The sequence below is a fragment of the Podarcis melisellensis genome (assembly GCF_964234715.1).
Source record: "Podarcis melisellensis genome assembly, chromosome: 6".
In the NCBI taxonomy this organism is placed as follows: Eukaryota; Metazoa; Chordata; class Lepidosauria; order Squamata; family Lacertidae; genus Podarcis; species Podarcis melisellensis.
The window spans coordinates 95,722,225-95,743,635 of record NC_138538.1 but is presented as its reverse complement, the minus strand read 5'-3'; the positions used below and the strand labels follow the sequence as shown (position 1 = coordinate 95,743,635).

The 21,411-nt window shown below is 45.9% G+C and overlaps 1 protein-coding gene across 3 annotated transcripts in view; it reads right to left on the bottom strand.

The window, feature by feature from the left end:
* The window catches only part of TNR (tenascin R), a 375,058-nt gene that overhangs the window by 172,445 nt on the left and 181,202 nt on the right, over positions 1–21,411 (bottom strand). Inside the window, exon 1 of one of the 3 annotated variants that reach the window (XM_081915028.1) lies at positions 13,120–13,137. The exons of the other annotated variants lie outside the window; for them this stretch is intronic. The gene's annotated coding sequence lies outside the window, so the exon portion shown is untranslated. Of the gene's footprint in view, positions 1–13,119; positions 13,138–21,411 lie in introns of those variants that run through there. 3 annotated transcript variants of the gene reach the window in all.

Here is a 21,411-nt window from a genome sequence, read left to right as displayed (position 1 = left end):
TCCGGCCCGCCTGCCAGAAGAACATTACATTTGGGGGTCAACTGGAAATGAGGGCGCCCCTGACCTACATCAAGGAGTAACTCCCCCACTGGATTGCACCTGGGGAGTGCTGTAGCCCCTTGCCCCTGCCTGGGCACCCAGACAGAAGCATCTTCCCTGGATCCCTTTAATGGGATACTCCATTTCAGACGGGCCAGTTAGAGGCTACAACCTCCCTTCCGTCCAAGACGACGCTTATCCAGTGATGCAATGGCATCTACCAGGAAGGGGGAGAGGACTTCTGCACTGAATACCTGGATATCAGCAATCAGAAAATACAAATTTTATTGTTGAAATACATTAATATAGTAAGCCTTTTCGTTATGTGGGGCTTATGCTCTAGGGATTGCACCTAAAGCCAAAACTGTGTATAGTCAAAACACATTGGGTGCAAAGAAAGGTGGGATAGCCAAGGCCTTTTCCCCCAGACAACAGCCTCCTTTTAGTTTTAAAAAAACTTGGCGAAAAAGGGTTACACGTGTTCACTGAAACAACAATGGCATACCCTCCACATTTTCCAAAGACAGTCCTGGAATTACAGAAGCTGTCCCGGTTTCTGATTTGATCCCAGAATGTCCCACTTTTCCTTTTTCCTCCCTTCCATGTCTCAGGGAACAATTAAAAGTGGTGGGTGGCCCTTCCTATAATTTTGAAGGAAAGTGTCACCAATCCACTATAAGTTCTTTGATTGCAATGCTTCAGCAGTTTTTTTAGAAAACACGTGGAATGTTTATTCGTTTATTGTAAATGGAGCCTTACACTGTCTACTGAGAAGTAAGTCCCACTGTTTTCAATGGAGCTGACTCCCACGTAACTGCATAAAGACTATGCAGCCTTACACTGCAATCCTAAGCATTTTTACTCAGAACTAAGTCCCACTGAGTTCAATAGGATTTACTCTCTGGTATGTTCCCGATCAATCCCACAGTTTCCATTATTGTTATTGTTGTTATTGTTATATCCTGCCTTATTCCCTGACAGGGACTCAGGTAGCTTACAGCTAAAATTTTATTTCATTCCGTTTATCTGTTGAAGGTGCTGTACATGATCTCTTCCCTTGGACATTTTTTTCTTTACAACAATCCTATGGGGTAGGTTAGACTGGAGGGTTGTAATTCGCTCGAGGTGACAGGTGTATATGTTTATACGATGAATATATGTGCGGCAAGATCAAAGGCGGGAGACGCTTCCTGATGTAGAATATAATGTTCCTATTTTCATCAGAGAAATGTGGGAGGATGTGCAACAGACAGACACAGGCCACAACTGAATGAATTTGATGGGTCCGAAGGGTGGACTAAGCATGTAGTGGCAGCCATATTTGTTGTTTGTGCAGCTGCTCTGATCACAACCAAAGTGGATGTGTGTGTGAAGGGGAATTACATTTTGCTATAAAAATGTGCCTGGGTGAGGGGAGCCCTTTCCTTAACTCCTTGCCCTCTGTTGCCTCAGGTCATTTCTTCGCAGCTTGACTCTGATCTTAGAAGCAAGCCAAGCCAAGCTGAAAAGACTTGAGTTGATGGTGGAAGAAAGAAACATAAGGTGTGTGCGTGTGTGGAGCTACAGGCTTTTGCAACCCTCATTTATGAACACCTCTTGTTATAAACATTAAATCCCATTGCCTACTTCATGTGCCAATGGGGCAGACACAAGAATAGTTTGGCCCTCAGACAGAAGTCATGGGTAACTTTCTGGACTGTTTTTCTTCCAGTGCCAGAGTCTGAGAATTCCTGCTGTACTGCAGGCAGCAAGGTGGGCTTCTGGGGTCACCATCCAGGCACGGATCAGGCCCATTTCTCTTTGGCTCCAGCGGTCTTCAGTAGGAGTGGGCTTCCAGGCCATTGCCAGGCCCCACCCCCAACTCTTTGGTTTTTGTACTGATTTATGGCTCTGTGTGTAGATTTTTGCATTATGAGACATTCCTCCCGCCTCTCTGTTGGATTTATGAGTAGAGGCAGTGTTTGGAAATGGTTTCCTGTAGGAATTAATTCATTTTTAATCAGCTGAGCATAATGATTTGAAATAAATGATCTTCCTGAACTGAGGTTAATCAGCTCTGAATGGGCCTTTTCCATTATGTTATTTAGAGAGGGTATATTATAGAAATACTGTTATAGGCCTTATTTAATCATCTGTTTGTTTCACTGTGTACACAGTTTTTAATGGACTGCTCAAGATTTAATGCGAGGAAGCTTTATTTTTATTATTTGTAGGGGATTTAGTGCTGACAAAAGGTGCAGGATTGATAGCACCAAAGGCAGAAACAATCTATTTCTTTGTATTTTGCACTACCCTTAGCATACCAAACTAACAGAGCCATGTGCTACTGAGGAACAGACTTCTGTAGCCTCCTTTCTGTACGCTGGTATACTGGTGGCAAGATGAAATGCGGGGTTTTTTTGTTTTTTTGTGCTACTAAATAAACAGACACCAAGGCATGCTGCACTATATTAACAAACAAGCATAAAACCCCAGTACCATAGTTTTTGAAGAACAGTGATCCGTGCAGAATGTCAGTATCTGCCACAAACTTTGGATGCCAAAGTTTGTGACTGATTCTAGGTTCTCAGTCGTAGCGTTTTATTCCCATTACCAGTCTCCAAAGGAAAATTTCTCATCCTGATGCCCCAAAATGTTGGAAAACATTTTAAAGCAAAGAATATAGAAGTCTTCAGTAACCATTTTCAGGGCGCTCTCCTGACCTCTCCTCACACTCTCCCTATATTTCCCTTCCCTCAGCCAGACCCACACCCTGAACTAACTCACTCACTCACTCACTCACTCACTCACTCACTCACTCACAGCTCTCCTTTTGCCACCATGCTTAAAAGAAAGAAAGAAAATCCATTGATAATCCAAAGATGGGTTCAAAATAAAGCACACAAACAAAGGTAACTTATTCCACATTTACCTAGATGATGTATTCAGTGATTTCATCCAATGTGTGTGTGTGTTTTAAGTGGCTAAGAGGTCTGGCATCTTTGGCGCAGGGCTGTCACAGCCCTGTTCTGGTGTAACCTCCCCCACCATTTGCTGAGCACACAGAAGAAAGAGTGATGCCAACCATCTTTCTCCACCACCTTCCCACTTCTCCCCGTAGTTCATGGGCATGTGCCACTGTCCTCACTTCCTGCAGGCAGCTGGTGACCCCACTGCAGGCAGCTACACAGAAGCTAGAGCAAATCAACAGCGCCCTGTACTGCCTTGCTGACTGTGTTCAGCAAACTCTTGGCTCTCTTGCCCATAGGCAACTGCTGCTTTTGCTGCATAGAAAGGACAATAGGTAAAGGTAAAGGTACCCCTGCCCGTACGGGCCAGTCTTGCCAGACTCTGGGGTTGTGCGCCCATCTCACTCAAGAGGCCAGGGGCCAGCGCTGTCCGAAGACACTTCCGGGTCACGTGGCCAGCGTGACATCGCTGCTCTGGCGAGCCAGAGCTGCACACGGAAACGCCGTTTACCTTCCCGCTAGTAAGCGGTCCCTATTTATCTACTTGCACCCGAGGGTGCTTTCGAACTGCTAGGTTGGCAGGCGCTGGGACCGAGCAGTGGGAGCGCACCCCGCCGCGGGGATTCGAACCGCCGATCTTTCGATCGGCAAGCCCTAGGCGCTGAGGCTTTAACCCACAGCGCCACCCGCGTCCCTAGAAAGGACAATAGATTGGTGCTATTTACAGTTATTTGGAATTCCAAACTAATTCACCAGGTTCAATTTTGGACACAGATAATATTGATTTGTTGCTGCAGTCAATTATCTGGAACTTTTGTTGTCTGATTCTACTTGATTTTCTATCAGGGGAAAATATGTATCAGTAACTGGAGACCCAAACTCTTGCACAAGGTAGGGAGAGAAGGGTGAACCCCCCCAGAGGCTGAGCGCTTGTAAGAATGTGTGTCTGAATGTGGGAGTCTGTCAGCATTTCCTTATTCTCACTGAGATGCAGATTCTTATCTACACAGCCAGTCAACACGCACACACTGAACTGCCAGTATAAAGCAAAACAGATTATGTAACTGCTTTTTCCAGGAAGAAAAAGAACACATGTGCACAGAAAGACTAGGATATCTGAAGCACTCTTCAGACTTTCCATGGAGATATCTGAGATACAGAGATGCTGGCAAATTCCTCCTCAACTGAATTTCAGCGAATCAATATTTCTATCGTCTGGGCGAAGACTGCATGTAATGTGTTTCACTCACCTGGCAGCAAAGGATTCTGAATCCCTACAGTTTTCCTTTCTGAATACTCTGCAAAATCCGAATATATGTTTTTGTACACATGGCACCACTGAAAACCATTTTAAATTGTAATTTGGTTGGTTGTTGCACATTGAGATCCCCAAGACACCCCCCCCAAAGAAAAACACAATCAACACTTAATTTTTGTTTAAGGTTTTTGGCATAATTTTGGCCACAACTTTATTCAAATTATAGCAATGTGAGTGGTTGCTTAGGCATTGGTAGCACTAACTGACCCCACCCGGGGACAGCTCTGACATTCGCACCCCCTGCGAAGTCAGCAAGGGTAAGTCACCTGGGGAGAGAGACGGGACACATGCCTCACCTCTCCCCAGCATGCTCCCAGGGGCTTGCGTGGCCCTAGCCCCTTGCCAGGGGGTTTCGGACAAAAGCATGGGGAGCCCCTGGGTTCCTTTAACGGAAAACCCTTGAAGCAGCAGCAGCATTTTGGAGGGGCAAGCACAGCCGAATCCATACCCCTCCACCAACCAATTCCAAAACCAATGCCTAACCGCAAACCTTACAAGTTGTGACGATTTGCTACGCAGTAGGCGAAAACCAAGTGGCACACACTAATCAGCCAAATAGACAAAATTCCTACCGGGCCCCTGCCCCAAAGCAGACGACCCCATGACAGGCATAGCAAGGTCAAGCAAACAGCCTAAAATTAGGGCAGGGAGGGCGGGTGATCCGAAATAAGCAGCGAAAAGAGGAAGTTCTTCGCTGCGAGCATTGTATTTAACAAATAGGGCTGTCAATCAGCAAATGGCAACATCTAGATTTCCCCAGTAACCGCCCGCCCCTGCTTAAAGGATGGCCAAACTATTTGCCTAGTAACAGTGAGGTGTCTTGTCAGCCCCGCCCGCAACCTGTGCTCTCCAGGAGGGAGAACACACTTTCTCTTCATAGAGCCTTGCAGTGCAAGAGAGGTCTATCACTGCACACAAGGAAAAAAGACGGCTCATGCACAAAGTGCCACCAACACCCCCATGGGGAAACCCTGAAGGGCATTGGGTTTTGGTCTTGGGATTTGGCTGGAGGACCCCAAAGGGCTTTGGAGGGCGGAGTCTGTGTACAGGTGGGTTAACTTGCATGTTGGGTCAAGAGAGAGATGGGCCCTGCAGCATTGTGGGGAATCAAAGTGGGAAGCTGCAAAAATCCATTGGTGTGGCACATTCCTGTCTTTGTGGAGGGTTTTGGGCCCAGGTAGGGGCAGCAACGTCATGGAGTGTGTGCAAGATACAATCAGGGGAAATGACCAAAACAGCAAAGTCTGCTCTGCTTGGCTGGGCTGCTCATGTAATTCACAGTTACAGATAGGTAGCCGTGTTGGTCTGCCATAGTCAAAACAAAAAAAATTCCTTCCAGTAGCACCTTAAAGACCAACTAAGTTAGTTCTTGGTATGAGCTTTCGTGTGCATGCACACTTCTTCAGATACACTGAAACAGAAGTTACCAGACCCTTCTATATAGTGAGAAGGTGGGGAGGGGTATTACTCAGAAGGGTGGTGGGAATGGGTGATTGGCAAATAGCTGTGATGAGCCTGTTGACGACTCTTAACGACTGCAATAGGTCTTACAGGAAAAAGCAAGGGGTGAGAAGGTGAAAAATGGCTTTGTCATGTATAATGAGATAAGAATCCAATGTCTTTGTTCAGACCAGGTCTCTCCATGGTTTTAATTAAAACCACTGTAAGACCTATTGCAGCTCATACCAAGAACTAACTTAGTTGGTCTTTAAGGTGCTACTGGAAGGAATGTAATTCACAGGCATTGATGACTGCTCCAGCAAGAGTAGGAGCCTTATATGTTATAAACTGCAGTACACATGCCTGAAGTGGACCTGGCTTTGTAAATGCAGGCAGCCTGTATTGGAGGTTCTCATCTTATGCTCCAAACTGAAGACGAAATGGGGAAGGGGGGGTATTGCTGCTGAGTAAGTAATGCAGTGAGCAATATGAGCTGGGCAAACTCACATTCCCTCCTAGATTATTATTTTTTTTAAAAAGTTGAGGCAATTTTTAATCCAGATCGTAGTCTGTTTGAGGTCATGTTATCACCCCTGAATTTAACCACTGCCAGGGGGAGGTGGCACTGGGACTGGGGCCCCAGCTCTACACTTAAAAAAAAATATTTTTGAAATAAAATTTAATGCAGTATCTGCAAACAAGAATACAGTGGTACCTCGGGTTACATACGCTTCAGGTTACATACGCTTCAGGTCACACACTCCACTGACCCAGAAATAGTGCTTCAGGTTAAGAACTTTGCTTCAGGATGAGAACAGAAATCGTGCTCTGGCGGCACAGCAGCAGCAGGAGGCCCCATTAGCTAAAGTGGTGCTTCAGGTTAAGAACAGTTTCAGGTTAAGTACGGACCTCCGGAACGAATTAAGTACTTAACCTGTAGTACCACTGTAAACAGCACTGAGTTTATAGTATCATTTTACATAATCTCAAAACATAAATGGTCAATGTAGGCTCCCCACAGACATGTTTGTGAAATTGGTGGGATAAATTTGCTATCTTGCATATGAAAAGAAGGGGGGGCATAGGTTTCACCATAGGTGTCTCTCTTTATAACACTTGAAACAGTCATGTCCCAGATATTCTTGAACCATACCTCAAGGGGCAGCTCAACCTGGGATTTCCAGGATAATTATGACACCATTAGTCATTACTTGCTTCTGCTATCCCTAATTTTATAGTGAGAGCTCCTTGGGGCAAGCATCTGACTTCTGCTCATGCAACATTGTGAAACACCATATGCACCAGGGATCGGCAACTGGCTGCCTCTGCCTTAAATCATGCCTCATGAGTACAACTGCCCCCCTATCCCCAGAGCCAAGAGAAAGACATTGGGAGGAGTGGTGGCCATGGGACATGTCACCAGCCCTTGTTAGAATCCAGCCTGCCACCACCCAACCCAACCTTAACATGGGTTCCCCGTAAAACTAGTTGTTGAAAAGGGATGTGCAAAGGTGGCACAGTGAATATAATGTGATCCATCCTTAATAAGAAAGAAGAGTGCTGATGGGTCAGGCCATTGGAGTGGGTTGGGTTTTTATCTAGCCCAGCACCCTGTTCCCAAGATGCTTCTGAGAGGTCCACATGTGGGTTGTGATGGCCACAGCTCTCCCCCATTATTTCTTCCCAGGCATTTTGGATATCCACAGGTCCACTGCCTCTATGCATGCAGAGTCCATTTAGGTATCCAGAGACTAATGGTAACTGATAGACCTCTCTCCTCCATGAATTCATCTCAACCCCTTTTAAAGCAATTTAATCCATGGGCCACCACCATCTCTGTAAGAACACAATAATTTACAGAAGAAGTAGAAAAAGCTGTTAAGAGTGAAAGGGAGAGACCTGATTGAGGCTGAAACAGCTACAAAATGGGCATAACCCTCCAAGAATATTTCCCAGGCACAAACTCAGCTGAAATGGCCAGAAGCTGCACTCTAGAGCAACTCCTATTCGTATAAATGAGCTTGGGCAAAATCATTTCCCAATGGGCTGCATTCAATAAATGGGAACGGGGCGGGGTGTGTGTGTGCCCATAAATAATCTTGCAGTGCAAAAGTCCTCTGTGGCTTTTTGCATTGCAGCCTCCCCTTCACCGGTTGCCAGTTAGCATGCATATATGGGCCTATTGAACCCCTAGAGGTGTTCAGTGATAAAGGTTAGGAATTTCCTTGATGAGCTGTGAAATATCAAGACTGTTTCACCTTGACTGCACATAAAGCAGCTAAAAACAACTTCTTCATGAGGACTGTGTATGTGTCTTCCACCTCCGTTCTCCAGCAACAGGGGGATTTGTTTTCAAGGCAGTGGGTGGGTGTTCTAACCATTGCGAATGTTGCTTCTGAATGTTATTCTCAGGGCATGTGCACATTAGAAGCTGAAAATGCAGCCAGGTCATTCCCCCCTGATATGTTTCAAATCTCCTTTTACATTGCTGGGCACATTATTACCTGATTTGCTTCCTGTACCTGCAACCTCTCCAACTGCTGGTCAATGAAGCCATCATCTGTGCATGCCCAACAGATATCTAAAATGTGCACATCTCAGCTTATATTCATTGGGTCACCTGTGCACATCCCTGTTCAACAACTAGTTTTACTGGAGAACTGTGTTAGCGTTGGGTTGGATGGTGGCAGGCTGGGTTCTAACAAGGGCTGGTGACACATCCCATGGACACCACTCCTCACAATGTATCCCCTTTCGTTCTAGGGATAGGCTGGTGATTGAACTCATGAAGCAAGATTTAAGCCAAAGGCTGCCAATTGCTGATCCCTGGTGTACAGTGTGGACAGTAGCAGAGCATATGCCCACGCTGCCCAGGGTGGGTGCGCTCCTGAGGGGTGCGGGGCGTGGAGGGTGCCCTCCCAGGCGCAGGATAACTGCTTGGGTGCATGGAGTGGCATGTGCCCTGCAGCTGGGAGTGGAGCGAGCCGCCCACAGGGGTGGAGTGAGCCGCTGATGGCGGACATTCGGCACGCTGTAAGTCTGTGACTCCCAAGCCTCCCCCAAGCTGTCAAAACGAAGGGGGAAGGGGGGAATACTGCCAGCAAAGCGGCACAGCTCCCCCCTTCCCCCGATGGTAGGCTTGAGAGTCACGGGCGGGCTGGTGGTGCACCAAATGTCACCCCCCCCCCAGCGAAGACACCTGGGGCGGTCCGCCCCCCTTTCCTCTGCCCCTGAGCGTGGCATAAGCCAAAGGCAGGTCTTGCCACCCAAGGAACTTTGTTTTGAACTGCAGGTCCAACCACTCCCATGAACCTCCCTTTGGGCAAGTGGATCAGGACAGTTCTCACTGCAAAATTAGGAATAGGCAGTGCTTTTTTCTGGAGGTGCTCGAGGGTATGCAGTACTGACACCTTCTTTTCTAGAAGAAAAGCCCTGGGGATAGGAGAAGCAAGGAGTGACTAATGAAATCATAATTATCTAAAAGGGAATGCAAATTTGTCCAGCTTACCGTTTTGAATTGGATGGAAGCTGGTTTGAAGGAAAGTGCATCAACCAACAGCCTTTCTCAAGGAACTACAGGATAGATATGGACCATGGGTAGGCAAACTAAGGCACGGGGGCCGGATCCGGCCCAATCGCCTTCTAAATCCGGCCCACAGATGGTCCGAGAATCAGCATGTTTTTACATGAGTAGAAAGTGTGCTTTTATTTAAAATGCATCTCTGGGTTATTTGAGGGGCATAGGAATTCTTCTTTTCCCCCTCCAAAATATAGTCTGGCCCCCCACAAGGTCTGAGGCACAGTGGACCAGCCCCCTGCTGAAAAAGTTTGCTGACCCCTGATAGGGTCTCTGGCTAACACCATGTGTATTCAACTTCAGACCCCAGTGGTGCAAGTGGGAGTAAATACTATGTATATGCCAGCTCACTTTCATCATGCCTTTTGAGCCAAGCTCAGGGCCAAACCACATATGACAGTAAATGTGCCATTGCCTTTAGCCTGTCAGCAAACAGTATCAGCTGGGAGTAGGGCCTAGTAATTAAGGAATCACAGCAGTTCTGGAGGAGGAGTTTAACCCTCCCCTCCCCTTCTGCAATCCTGATGAACGTTGCTCATCCATAGCTGCTATTGGCATTGAGAGAGAATCTTTGATTAGTGCAGATGGGGTATTTCAATGCAAATAGCAGCCTCAGAAGAAGGGGCAGGGAGGGGAGGAGCAGGTTATACACCTGTTACAATAAGTACAACCCCACCCCACTCTGGATGTCGGTGCTATTTGCATTTTTTAAAATGTGAAAATTAAATCACAGTCATGTGCAGTTGGAACCTTAAACTCCTATTCCCCTGAGGGGAGGATTGAAAACAGAATGTATATAAACTGAAGCTGCAAAATTTGAATAAAACTTATTGCTTAGTTCTCCTAGTCATGCGGAAGTGCACGACATGGGTCACACACAATCAGAGTTTCTTGCAAAAATAGAAACCCGATCCTTTCTAGACGTAATGTTGCCCTGTCCCTTGACCTCTCCTTGTAAAGAGGTGTTGCATGTTAGTGTGACACACCAGTTCAGTTTTACATCAAAAGTGTCAATGGGGATGTCGCTGGGAGTGAATCATTCTGCCATAAAGCATTACTAACGAAACAATGCGGAACAGATACCTGGCACATTAAAAAGCTCTCTAATAACTAAGGGTGGACTGATATATTGAAGGAGGAGTAATGGGAAAGGGATAACATGACTCTCCAGATAATCTCTGCTTGCAGCACAACCTTTTGCATTTTTATTCAGTGTGGGTGTTGGATCTGGGAACTATAAAATAATCAATAACATCATAGGGTTTAGCAGAGTAGATCTCTCTCCAACTCTTTCATGCTTCTTCTCTTCACTGATGGCTCTTATATAAGGCATTCAGAACACAGCTTCTAAGAATCATTAGTGGTTTCTTTTAAAAGTAAGTAGATAAGTAAGCAAGCAAGCAAGAAATTGATGTGTTTATGACTGGAGATGCAAAGTTTCATGCTAAGCCTGTGAGCTCCTATCTAGTCTATGGGCTGCATCATGTATGACTCCTGTTAGCTTAGTTTTGTTCAGCGTGGCTCATGTTTGTCCATGTTGCTTTATGACAAAAAGCAAACAGTGAGAAGCACTAATGGGCAGGGGGCTACGCAAAACCATTGATGCCTTTTGTAAATACCCATTTATTTAAACATATGCAAACTAAGGAGGGGGAACCAGGAAGCATCACAGACAGACCATGGGATGTAAAACAACACCAGTCTTCCAAAGCAGGTATTCAAAGCTTTCTCTGCACACTCCACCACTACCAAAATATCCTGGAGATTTAGAAACATTATATGATCATTAGCAGGCATTCAGGTGAAAAGATGGTCTTTTAGTCATTACAATATCACTGCTGAGTTGTGTGTGAGTGTGTGCTGCACAGGTAGTTTTAGGTGAGCAGGAAAGAGAGTTCAGTATGTGAGGAGGGAATGTGCTTTTAATAGAGAATTGTAATAGCTGTGACTTCTATCACAAGTCATATCCAGGCTGGCTGAGCCAAGACATATTGGCACCTTAGAGGAACCAAAAAATGACACCCCCTTCCCTGCCAGAAAAGAAGGAGTGAGTTAATATCTGCTGCAGGAACCACAGGGGAATAAAGATCTGCACTGGGATCTTGCCACCCAAAGCAGTCACCTCTCTTTCCCTCATGGGTGTGCCAGCCATGCAGTGGCGTAGCCTGGGGGGTGCAGGGGGGGCGGCCGCACTGGGCGCAACATCTGGGGGTTAGGGTTAGGGGGCGCAAATTACTTGCCTTGCCCCGGGTGCTGACAACCCACACTATGCCACTGCAGCCATGGGCCACATTCCCACGGCACATTTAAAGCACATGGCTTCCCCAGTGTATTTGCATTGTCATACCTGCCAGAAATACTAACTTAGCAGCACATTTTCATTATGATTGTTAACTCGTTAAATTTACAAAATGCTAATTTGTTATTGTCCTTATAATTCCTTCATGATAGAGGTCACAGTTCCACCTGTTTTATTAGGGATGCACATAAATATCTGTGATTTTCTTTTTCAGGAGTGATTATTTAAAAACATGTTCATAGTTTTAGATGGTTAGAGATTGTTTCTTCTTTTCTCTCTCTCTCCTACATTTCCACGTGAGTTTGTAATTGCTTTTTTAAAAAGCTCCTCATGAAAATTCATCAGCATTTTAGTACAAATTTCTCCTAATATATTCACATTTGTAGGCAATTTTGCCTAATCACATTTTTGAAAAGCACTTCCTCCTAATAGACTACATTTTTGTATGTTATTTTTGCTAATACATGTATTTTTGTACACACTGCTTGATTAGAGAAATGCAGTGGAAAACCTGAGAAGTGAGATTTTTGAAGGATTGCTGTGTTCCCATATTGTTTCAGAAAGTGTGACTTGGATAGGTTTGCCTTGGAATGTGAACTGAATTGAAACACCCCCATGCCTACATACAACACAAGCCTGTCAACTTCTGTGCAGGGCAAGAAATTGCACTAGTGACAATTTGTGTGACATTTATTGCCTCAGAAATTATGCACAGTGTGTGGTGCAGTCCCTACATGGAGGCTCATCTTCAGACTTTACATTCCTTGCAGGGTGAGGGAGCCAGAACAGTTCCCCCACCTTGTGAAGGACACATTGCCTAGAATGAGGCCTGAATATTCTCTGCTACCTGCGCATTCGATTTCTGCGCACAGAAATAGAAGTAGCAGCTGCCATAAAGTATAGCAGGACCTGGGTTTGACTCATGATGGAGTGGGAAATTCTGAAGAAGGAGGCATGTGTACATATTCTGAACTCCCTCAAGTTCTGATTAACCTCCATCACAGGTTCAAACTGCTTCTACCATATCTAGAGTCTGCCTTCACCCTTACAATCCCATTCCATGTGCCTTTTATTTAAAAAAGTTATTTTTAATGTTTTCAAGTGAACATCAGATAAACCACTACAAATAAACACAGATAAACTATTCATAGTATGTCAAGTAGAGCTGTAGCAATTATCACATACATTCCTTACAGATCTTATGAACTTTAACCAGATACGGGTCTCAATTACAAGAATATATTCTCACTAATTACCCATTAACCACATAGCCTCGCCACAAAGCAGCCTGCAACACCTGCGTATGATATCTTTCACTATTCCTGTTTATATACCTAATAAATGGGAACCAGAATTTGTCAAGCTGATCATGGCTCAACTTAGAAGAGGGCGATATCCCAAACTCTGTTCATCTACTCATCTCTCTCAGAGACCTCCTCTGCCTTCATCTACTGTACCTTCATATGGCAGTAGCTGTCACTTTGTTCAGGAACCTTACCTATCAGCACTGACCTTCTGCTTGAAGAAGCTTTCAAGCAACCCCAGGACGACCAAAGACACAGTGTGAAAACCATGGCGCTAACATGCTGACCAGCTTGCATGGATGTTGGCCAGAAGGCTGAATTCCCTCGCTGGAAACATTCCAGGAGCCACATGTTACTGGTGGGTGGGGCCAGAGGCAAAAGGGCCGGCTCACCCATGAGACAGGCTGAAGCACCTGCCTTGGGTGGCAGAATCTACAAGGCAGTGCCCTCATGGGCATCCTGCTGGGCCTAGCTGCTGCTGGGGTCACATGGCTGCAACTGTTTCATCCCGTGAGATCTCGTGAGAGTTCTATGAGATTCCACCGGAAGCCATCACCACACAATCCTGGCAAGGAAGGCTTTGATGAGGATGACAGGGGAGCAACACCTTCCCATTTTGCCTCAGGTGGCAAAATGGCCCACCCCACCTCTGGTTGTGGCCCAAGGAGAGTCCTGAAGATGGAGAGGGGGCCACATTCAGCCTCAGGACCTGAGATTTTCCTCTAGGCTATAGACCATTTGAAATTCATGTGCAAGCACTATGTGACTGCTGAGTAGTCTCATTACAACTACATTTCTTACAAGGAGCACTGCACCGTAAGTTAAGATATTCCAATCACTGCACTACTTCTAATTACAAAGGTTAGTAAATCACCCAGAGTTGAGAATTATGCAACATAATAATAATAAAAAGAAATAACTAATAGGCACTGGGGAGGTAACAGTCTTGTTCTTGACACAGCATGGGCGAGCTCTATTTTGAGACACCAGAATGCAAGTCAGCATTTTGGCTTCCCAAGAGACACAGGAGGCGTTTGGAATTGTTTGAAATTGATGTTTCTTCAGAAAGCTGCAGCTTTATGACTTAATCAATAGAAGCGTACCAGCCATCATTTGAGCATCTCGGAGATGGATGCCTGGTTTCAGGAAACACATTTACTTAGCAATCCTGTTCAATGGCAAATAGACCCAGTGGGCACACATAGCAATTACTTGAAGGGCTAGGCTTCCCAGGTCCCAGGGTTTGTACCACAGAGCCAGTGTAAATTTACCTCAGCCCTGTGCAAGGGTGACTCTCAGACCCAGCATGCCCTCTGGCCTGAAGTCCCCTTATGCCCAGAGGAACACTCAGTGGAGATGTTTTGAGGAGCAACTGTTCCTCCAGGCCAGAGGAGGTTGCTCTGATATGTTCCTTGGATTTGGAGGACATCTTCCCAGTACAGTCCCCATTGCCCCCATGCCATAGGAGCCAATGGCTGCAGTGTCAGACAATGGCCTTTTAAAATAATGGATAGATCCCCAGAAGTAGGCAAATTTAATCACAAGGCATCATAAGGCTGCAGAAGGCCACTGACCTCTGCAGAGACAGCTCTGGTTTGGTCGAGGGAAATGCTTCATGCTGAACCTTACAAGCTGCTCTGTCCAAAGCTGATAAGACTGCCTTGCTGAACCTGATGAAACCTTGTTTGTAAATGCCTCTGCAACTGGCTGCTGCTTTTCCTTATGGTCCTAGAGGCTTTGCAACTCAGATGGAGGAGTCTGGAAGGACCTCAGATGCAGAGCCTGGCAGCAGGGGCTGTGAAGGGGGGACCACCTGGCAAGCCTGTGTGTTGTAAAGAGATTTCAAAATTCTCAGTGGCTGATCTCCAGTGCATGATTATTGTTAAGTTGTGGGCGAACATATCAGACGACACAGCGATTTTTCAAACAGCTCTTGTTTATTCAGAGGCAGAACAGAACTGAACTGAAGGGCTCAGTCAGCCTGCTTATACTACAGTATTCCCCTGCTGGCCCAGGGTGAGAACTTCAATACATAACAATTATTTTCCTCTTACACACCCATATCAGTCCATAAACCCCTGCATGTGCCTCAGTCGCTCTAGAAGAGGAGTGAGAATGGAGAAAATGCGTCACTGGACAGTTAGAATGCAGAGGGAAGGCTTGGGATGGGCTCTGGCGCTTCTCGCTCTGCATCTTGAGATTTAATTCATTTCCCTGGAGACTCCAAGAGGGAGGCTAAAACCAGCTGTGAGTCAAACCCCCAACCTTTGTAATCACTATTTCTTTGGATTTAACAGTTGTGCAAGAGACAGAAAATCAACAACTGAGCTTTTTCTTACCTCAAAATCACCACCCTCAGCACATCAGCCCCAGCCGGCATGCATTTGGGCTGGGAGGTGGATCTGAGGACTCAGTAAATGCACTCCTTGCAATTAGACTTCCAAGAGTACCTATCTTACATAGATTGGTGGTTGCAAGAATTATATGGCGTCTTTTTTTGCAAATCTTTGCAGCTGCGCCGAGTCCCACAAAACACAAATAGCCAAATAAAGTGGGCATGTTATAAAATGTTTGATGTGTAACCTGCAAACCATGATCTATAGACTACAGAATGTTTGCTAGGGGATTAAACAGTTATCTCAAGTTGGTTCATTGCATGCATAAATGTGCACACACCTAATTTAACCACCACTCTTCATCTTGCAAAAGCAATGACCTTGCTCTGAAGCCTGCAAAAAGTTTATTGGCGAGAATGAAGCATATACATGCGCTGCATATACTGAGCCGTACATTTTACTTCACTGTAAACATTTAACAGTCCTTTAAGATGAACAGTGAGAAACACAGCCTATGCCAGAAATAAGAATGATATGCTCAATAAATGCTTGGAGTGACTACAGGCAAGGGAGGTTAAAGAGACAAATTGCGCCGGTGTAGTTTTCCCACCCCCATGACATGACAGTCTGCATCTACCAAAACTCTACCTCCTGCAAAGGTAAAGGACCCTACGCTTCATTGCATTTCATCACTCAGTGGGTGCTAGAGAGAGGATTTTGACTGTTTTGCTCTAGTATGGCCATTGCCACTGGCACCACAGACAGGGAAAGGCAATTCAGAAATACTGTGAGAAATATGCAAGGACACTAATACAGTGCTTTTCCTGCTACAAGCTGAAAGCACTGCACCTCACAGTAATTTTTGCTGCAGCCATGTAACCACTATTATGATCCCATATATATTGCAGATGGCGGTGAGGGTTAGAAACAATGAGAAGCTTGCCTAAGGCCATCCAGAGAGTTCATGGCTAAGCTGATATTTGTCCTGGGAGATTTCCCAGATCACAGTTCAGCACTTATAACCACTGTGTCATACCAGCTCTATTAATTTTTCAGAGAGAGAGAGAGAGAAAAACAGATCTTTGTACAACTGTGAATGGGTCAGAAGCTATATGCCTGTCATACTATATCTATGATTGAAAAAAAGTATATACTGTAGCTTTCTGGGCTGGTATCATGACATTTTCTGCTAAGACCTGTGCCTAGAAAGTGTGGAGTGAGTGGGAAACCTCTCAGACCCATGCTTTCTAGGTATCGGACAAGCAGATGTGTGGACAAGCCGCTGGTCCAGGCTGCTGAGCATCAATGCATCTGCCATAGCACCCTTCATCTTATTTAGGCCACTAGTCCCATCACCTCCTGGCAAATAGAAGGGGAAGAAATGGAGGCAGTGAGAGATTTTATTTTCTTGGGCTCCATGATCACTGCAGATGGTGACAGCAGCCACAAAATCAAAAGACGCCTGCTTCTTGGGAGAAAAGCAATGACAAACTTAGACAGCATCTTAAAAAGTAGAGACATCACCTTGCCAACAAAGGTCCGTATAGTGAAAGCTGTGGTTTTCCCAGTAGTGATGTATGGAAGTGATAGCTGGACCATAAAGAAGGTTGATCGCCAAAGAATTGATGCTTTTGAATTATGGTGCTGGAGGAGACTCTTGAGAGTCCCATGGACTGCAAGAAGATCAAACCTATCCATTCTTAAGGAAATCAGCCCTGAGTGCTCACTGAAAGGACAGATCCTGAAGCTGAGGCTCCAATACTTTGGCCACCTCAGGAGAAGAGAAGACTCCCTGGAAAAGACCCTGATGTTGGGAAAGATGGAGGGCACAAGCAGAAGGGGACAATAGAGGATGAGATGGTTGGATAGTGTTCTCGAAGCTAGTAACATGAGTTTGACCAAACTGCGGGAGGCAGTGGAAGACAGAAGTGCCTGGCGTGCTCTGGTCCAGGGGGTGATGAAGAGTCAGACACGACTAAACGACTAAACAACAACAACAAAATTTGTAATTACATTTATGTCCCACTGTTTCTTCAAGGAGCTCAAGGTGGCATACATGGTTCCCCCCTCCCCATTTTATCTCCACAACAGCCCTGCAAGGTGAGGTTGAGGGTTGTAAATTAGGCTGAGAGACAGTGATTGGTCAAAAGCCACCCAGTGAGCTTCATGGCTGAGGGAGGGTTTGAACCCAGGTCTCCCAGGTCCTAGCTGCCAGATAAACAGAACATAGACTCATAGAACTGCAGAGCTGGAAGGGATCCTAACAAGCCAAGGGTCTTTAACCTGGCTGCTTTTATTTTGGAGAAGCAGCATGTGCTGAACCCCATGCCAGGTTTCTCCTGACAGTTGCTCCCCACCTGCCTTCATTTTGTTCCCATGGATCCTGTTTTCACCATAAGCAGCACTTTGGGGGTCAAAAAACAACAAGGAGAGAAGGATTTGCAGCAGAAAACTGGCTAGGTTCCCAATCCTTGTTGGGAACAAGTTCTGGACCGGTTCTTTCTAAAGCATCTTTTTCCTCAAAAATAAAAGCAGCCTGTCTAAGCATGCTCCTTTAAAGACATAAAGCCACAAGTAGTTCAGGCGCGGCTGCCAGTAAGACGAAGATTTTAAATTGCAATAAAGCACTGGAAATTTAGAACATTAATTGTGCATTTATGGAAAAGAATGATTGCTTCAGAGCCACAGGGTTCCAAATTCTGCAGCAGACTGACATTGGATTGCTGCGTGCAACATAAAATTCTCCATACAAAGGATAGCAGAGGACAAATTGCCCTGCTAATTGAAGTCTGAAGTTTTGCTCATGCTAATTACAATGCAGGCAGAGCCAGGTGACTCTGAGGATAATGATATAATATCAGTTCTTAGCACTTGTCCCTCTCCTTCTGTTTCCACAGCTCAGAACTAATTAATGTTCTTTATGCTTTTGGGGAGCTACAGAAGTTCGGCCATTAAAAATGACCTGCTGGAGTAAAAGCAGGTTGGGGTCTCATTTTCCTGTCTCACAGAAAAAAACTAAAACAGGTTTTGTAAAATGTTTTCTTCCAACATACTGTGCTTTTTGAATATGCTGATTCCAAAGGCTTCTGTCCTGCATATTAGCAGAAAAACCGTTATCCAAGATCCAGTCCTTATGTAGCCAAAACAGCACAAGAGGAATCTGGCTTGGGGGATCCCAAGTCCAGAAAACCTTTTGGGCAGGGGCTAAAATGAGGAGACTCAATAGAGCGCAGGTGTGCCAGCTCCAGGGAGGCAAGCCCTTTTGGGGGGCCTTGTATTTTGGGGGTGAGGGCTGCCCCCCATGTCCAAAAACCACGGAGGTGAAGGATAGAGCTGACCATGACACTGCTCCAGTGGCCGGCTCCTCCTCCTGTTGCTGTGGAGGGGAAGGAGAGTTGAAGCAGCCTTCCACTGGTGGTGGCACGAAGAGGAGGAGGAGGAGCTGCCAGCCACAGGAGTTGCTCTGTGGCCACCACGGTCGACTCCACCCCAACTCCTGATGTCTTGATATCACATGAGTCATGTTGGAACATTAATGCATGCGACTTTGTCCCATCCCCCCCATCACCCTTACAAGCTGGCACCTCTGAATGCCCTCCATAAAAGAGAAGATCGATTTGGGTTGCCTAATTTTGGCCTTACACAGAGCACCATATTATGAAAGCTTTCCAAAGACATGTCACTGAGCTAACATACTGTATTTATGAATCCTAGAAGGTGATCTCCTTGGGGCAGGGAACTGTTATTTTGTAAACCAATACGCACATTGATGGTTCCAAATACATACTACATATATACAAACCTACATAAAGCTGCTGGTTCATGGCGGAAACTTACATGGCGTTGCGCCTGGGCCAAATGCCTCATCTGTTTATTGGATGGTCTATCCACAAGCAAGGGACACAGGTGGCGCTGTGGGTTAAAGCCTCAGCGCCTAGGACTTGCCGATCGAAAGGTTGGCGGTTCGAATCCCTGCGGCAGGGTGCGCTCCCGCTGCTCGGTCCCAGCGCCTGCCAACCTAGCAGTTCGAAAGCACCTCCGGGTGCAAGTAGATAAATAGGGACCGCTTACCAGCAGGAAGGTAAACGGCGTTTCCGTGTGCAGCTCTGGCTCGCCAGATGCAGCTTTGTCACGCTGGCCACGTGACCCGGAAGTGTCTTCGGACAGCGCTGGCCCCTGGCCTCTTAAGTGAGATGGGTGCACAACCCCAGAGTCTGTCAAGACTGGCCCGTACGGGCAGGGGTACCTTTACCTTTACCCTATCCACAAGCATCTTTCCAACTCAGCAGAATTCGTTGCCATCGACAGAAGAGGGGGAAACCCCGTCTTAGTGGCTGTGGTTTGTTAGCTGCCAGAGTGTAAAAGGCCCTGCCTGGGACTGGGAGAGGTTCAGTAAGTTCTGTCCTCTGAAAGGCCATGCAATTAATATCAAGACCTTTGTGCGAATGACATGTCTAAGGAGTGAGTGGTCAGGCCGCCTTCGTTTGAAGAGGAAGGAAGCATTTGTTTACGCTTGGTATCTTTCTGCTGCAGGAAATTAGCATGACGTGAATCTTGCTTTTGGAAGGGATATATCTTCGGGTCCAGGCTGTAAAATAAATGTCAGGGTAGATGGCTCTGAAAAATAAAAAATAAAATACAAATGCCTGCAGAATAAATATCAACTTGGCTGAATACAGATGAAGTGCTTCCCTTGAGCAAATCCCAAAAGTGCTAAAATGACAAGGGGGGAAATGGAAAATGCTGGAGGGGGGGAAGGCTGCTGTGTGCAGAGTTAAGGGAAAGCAGACCCAGCACTGCACAAAATGGGTGTGTTGACATAAAATAGGTGTGTGGTGCAGCAGCTTGATTGTTTTGCTTAGACCATGGAAATTCAGGCTCAAATCCGTGCCGAACCTCAAAGCCCTGGCCATTCTCTGCTAGCCTAACCTGCCTCAAAGAATCATAGAATCATAGAGTTGGAAGAGACCACAAGGGCCATCGAGTCCAACCCCCTGCCAAGCAGGAAACACCATCAGAGCACTCCTGACATATGGTTGTCAAGCCTCTGCTTAAAGACCTCCAAAGAAGGAGACTCCACCACACTCCTTGGCAGCAAATTCCACTGTCAAACAGCTCTTACTGTCAGGAAGTTCTTCCTAATGTTTAGGTGGAATCTTCTTTCTTGTAGTTTGGATCCATTGCTCCGTGTCCGCTTCTCTGGAGCAGCAGAAAACAACCTTTCTCCCTCCTCTATGTGACCTCCTTTTATATATTTGAACATGGCTATCATATCACCCCTTAACCTCCTCTTCTCCAGGCTAAACATGCCCAGCTCCCTTAGCCGTTCCTCATAAGGCATCGTTTCCAGGCCTTTGACCATTTTGGTTGCCCTCCTCTGGACACGTTCCAGTTTGTCAGTGTCCTTCTTGAACTGTGGTGCCCAGAACTGGACACAGTACTCCAGGTGAGGTCTGACCAGAGCAGAATACAGTGGCACTATTACTTCCCTTGATCTAGATGCTATACTCCTCTTGATGCAGCCCAGAATTGCATTGGCTTTTTTAGCTGCCGCGTCACACTGTTGCCTCATGTCAAGTTTGTGGTCAACCAAGACAAAGGGTTGTTGTGAGAAAAAAGTGGGGGCTATGCACACCCTGAGCTCCTGGAAGAGGAAGTGGGTGGGGCAAAAATGATAATCTGTGCATAAAAATAAAAGCACTGTAGGACTGGTTCCCACCAGTGAGAGAAATAAGCACATTCCCAAACTGCGTCAAAAAGAAGAGTTAACTCCATGGGCTGAAGATTTTAATTCCGTTTCAGAATACCTGCTGTCATGCTCACAGTAAATAGAAGGAAAACAAAGCAGGAGCTGGCAAGGTTAAAGAGCCTCACTCCTTTTACTACCTCTTAGTTAATAGCAAAATTGCTATTATTGTGGCAACTGGGGTCTGTGAGGAAGAAGAGATTTTCTATTCAAGCTCTCTCTCTCTCTGGCTGGGTCTCATACCCAGAGGTTGCATTAATTTTTACTCCACAGATGTGTATGACAGCCATTCCCTTATACAGAAGAAAGTAAATTCTTCTCACCATTAGGGTGAAGTCAAAGTTTTCTTTTTGGTGGTTCCAGCCATTAAGGTTGCTCCTATGGACATACCCCTCCATGCTGGG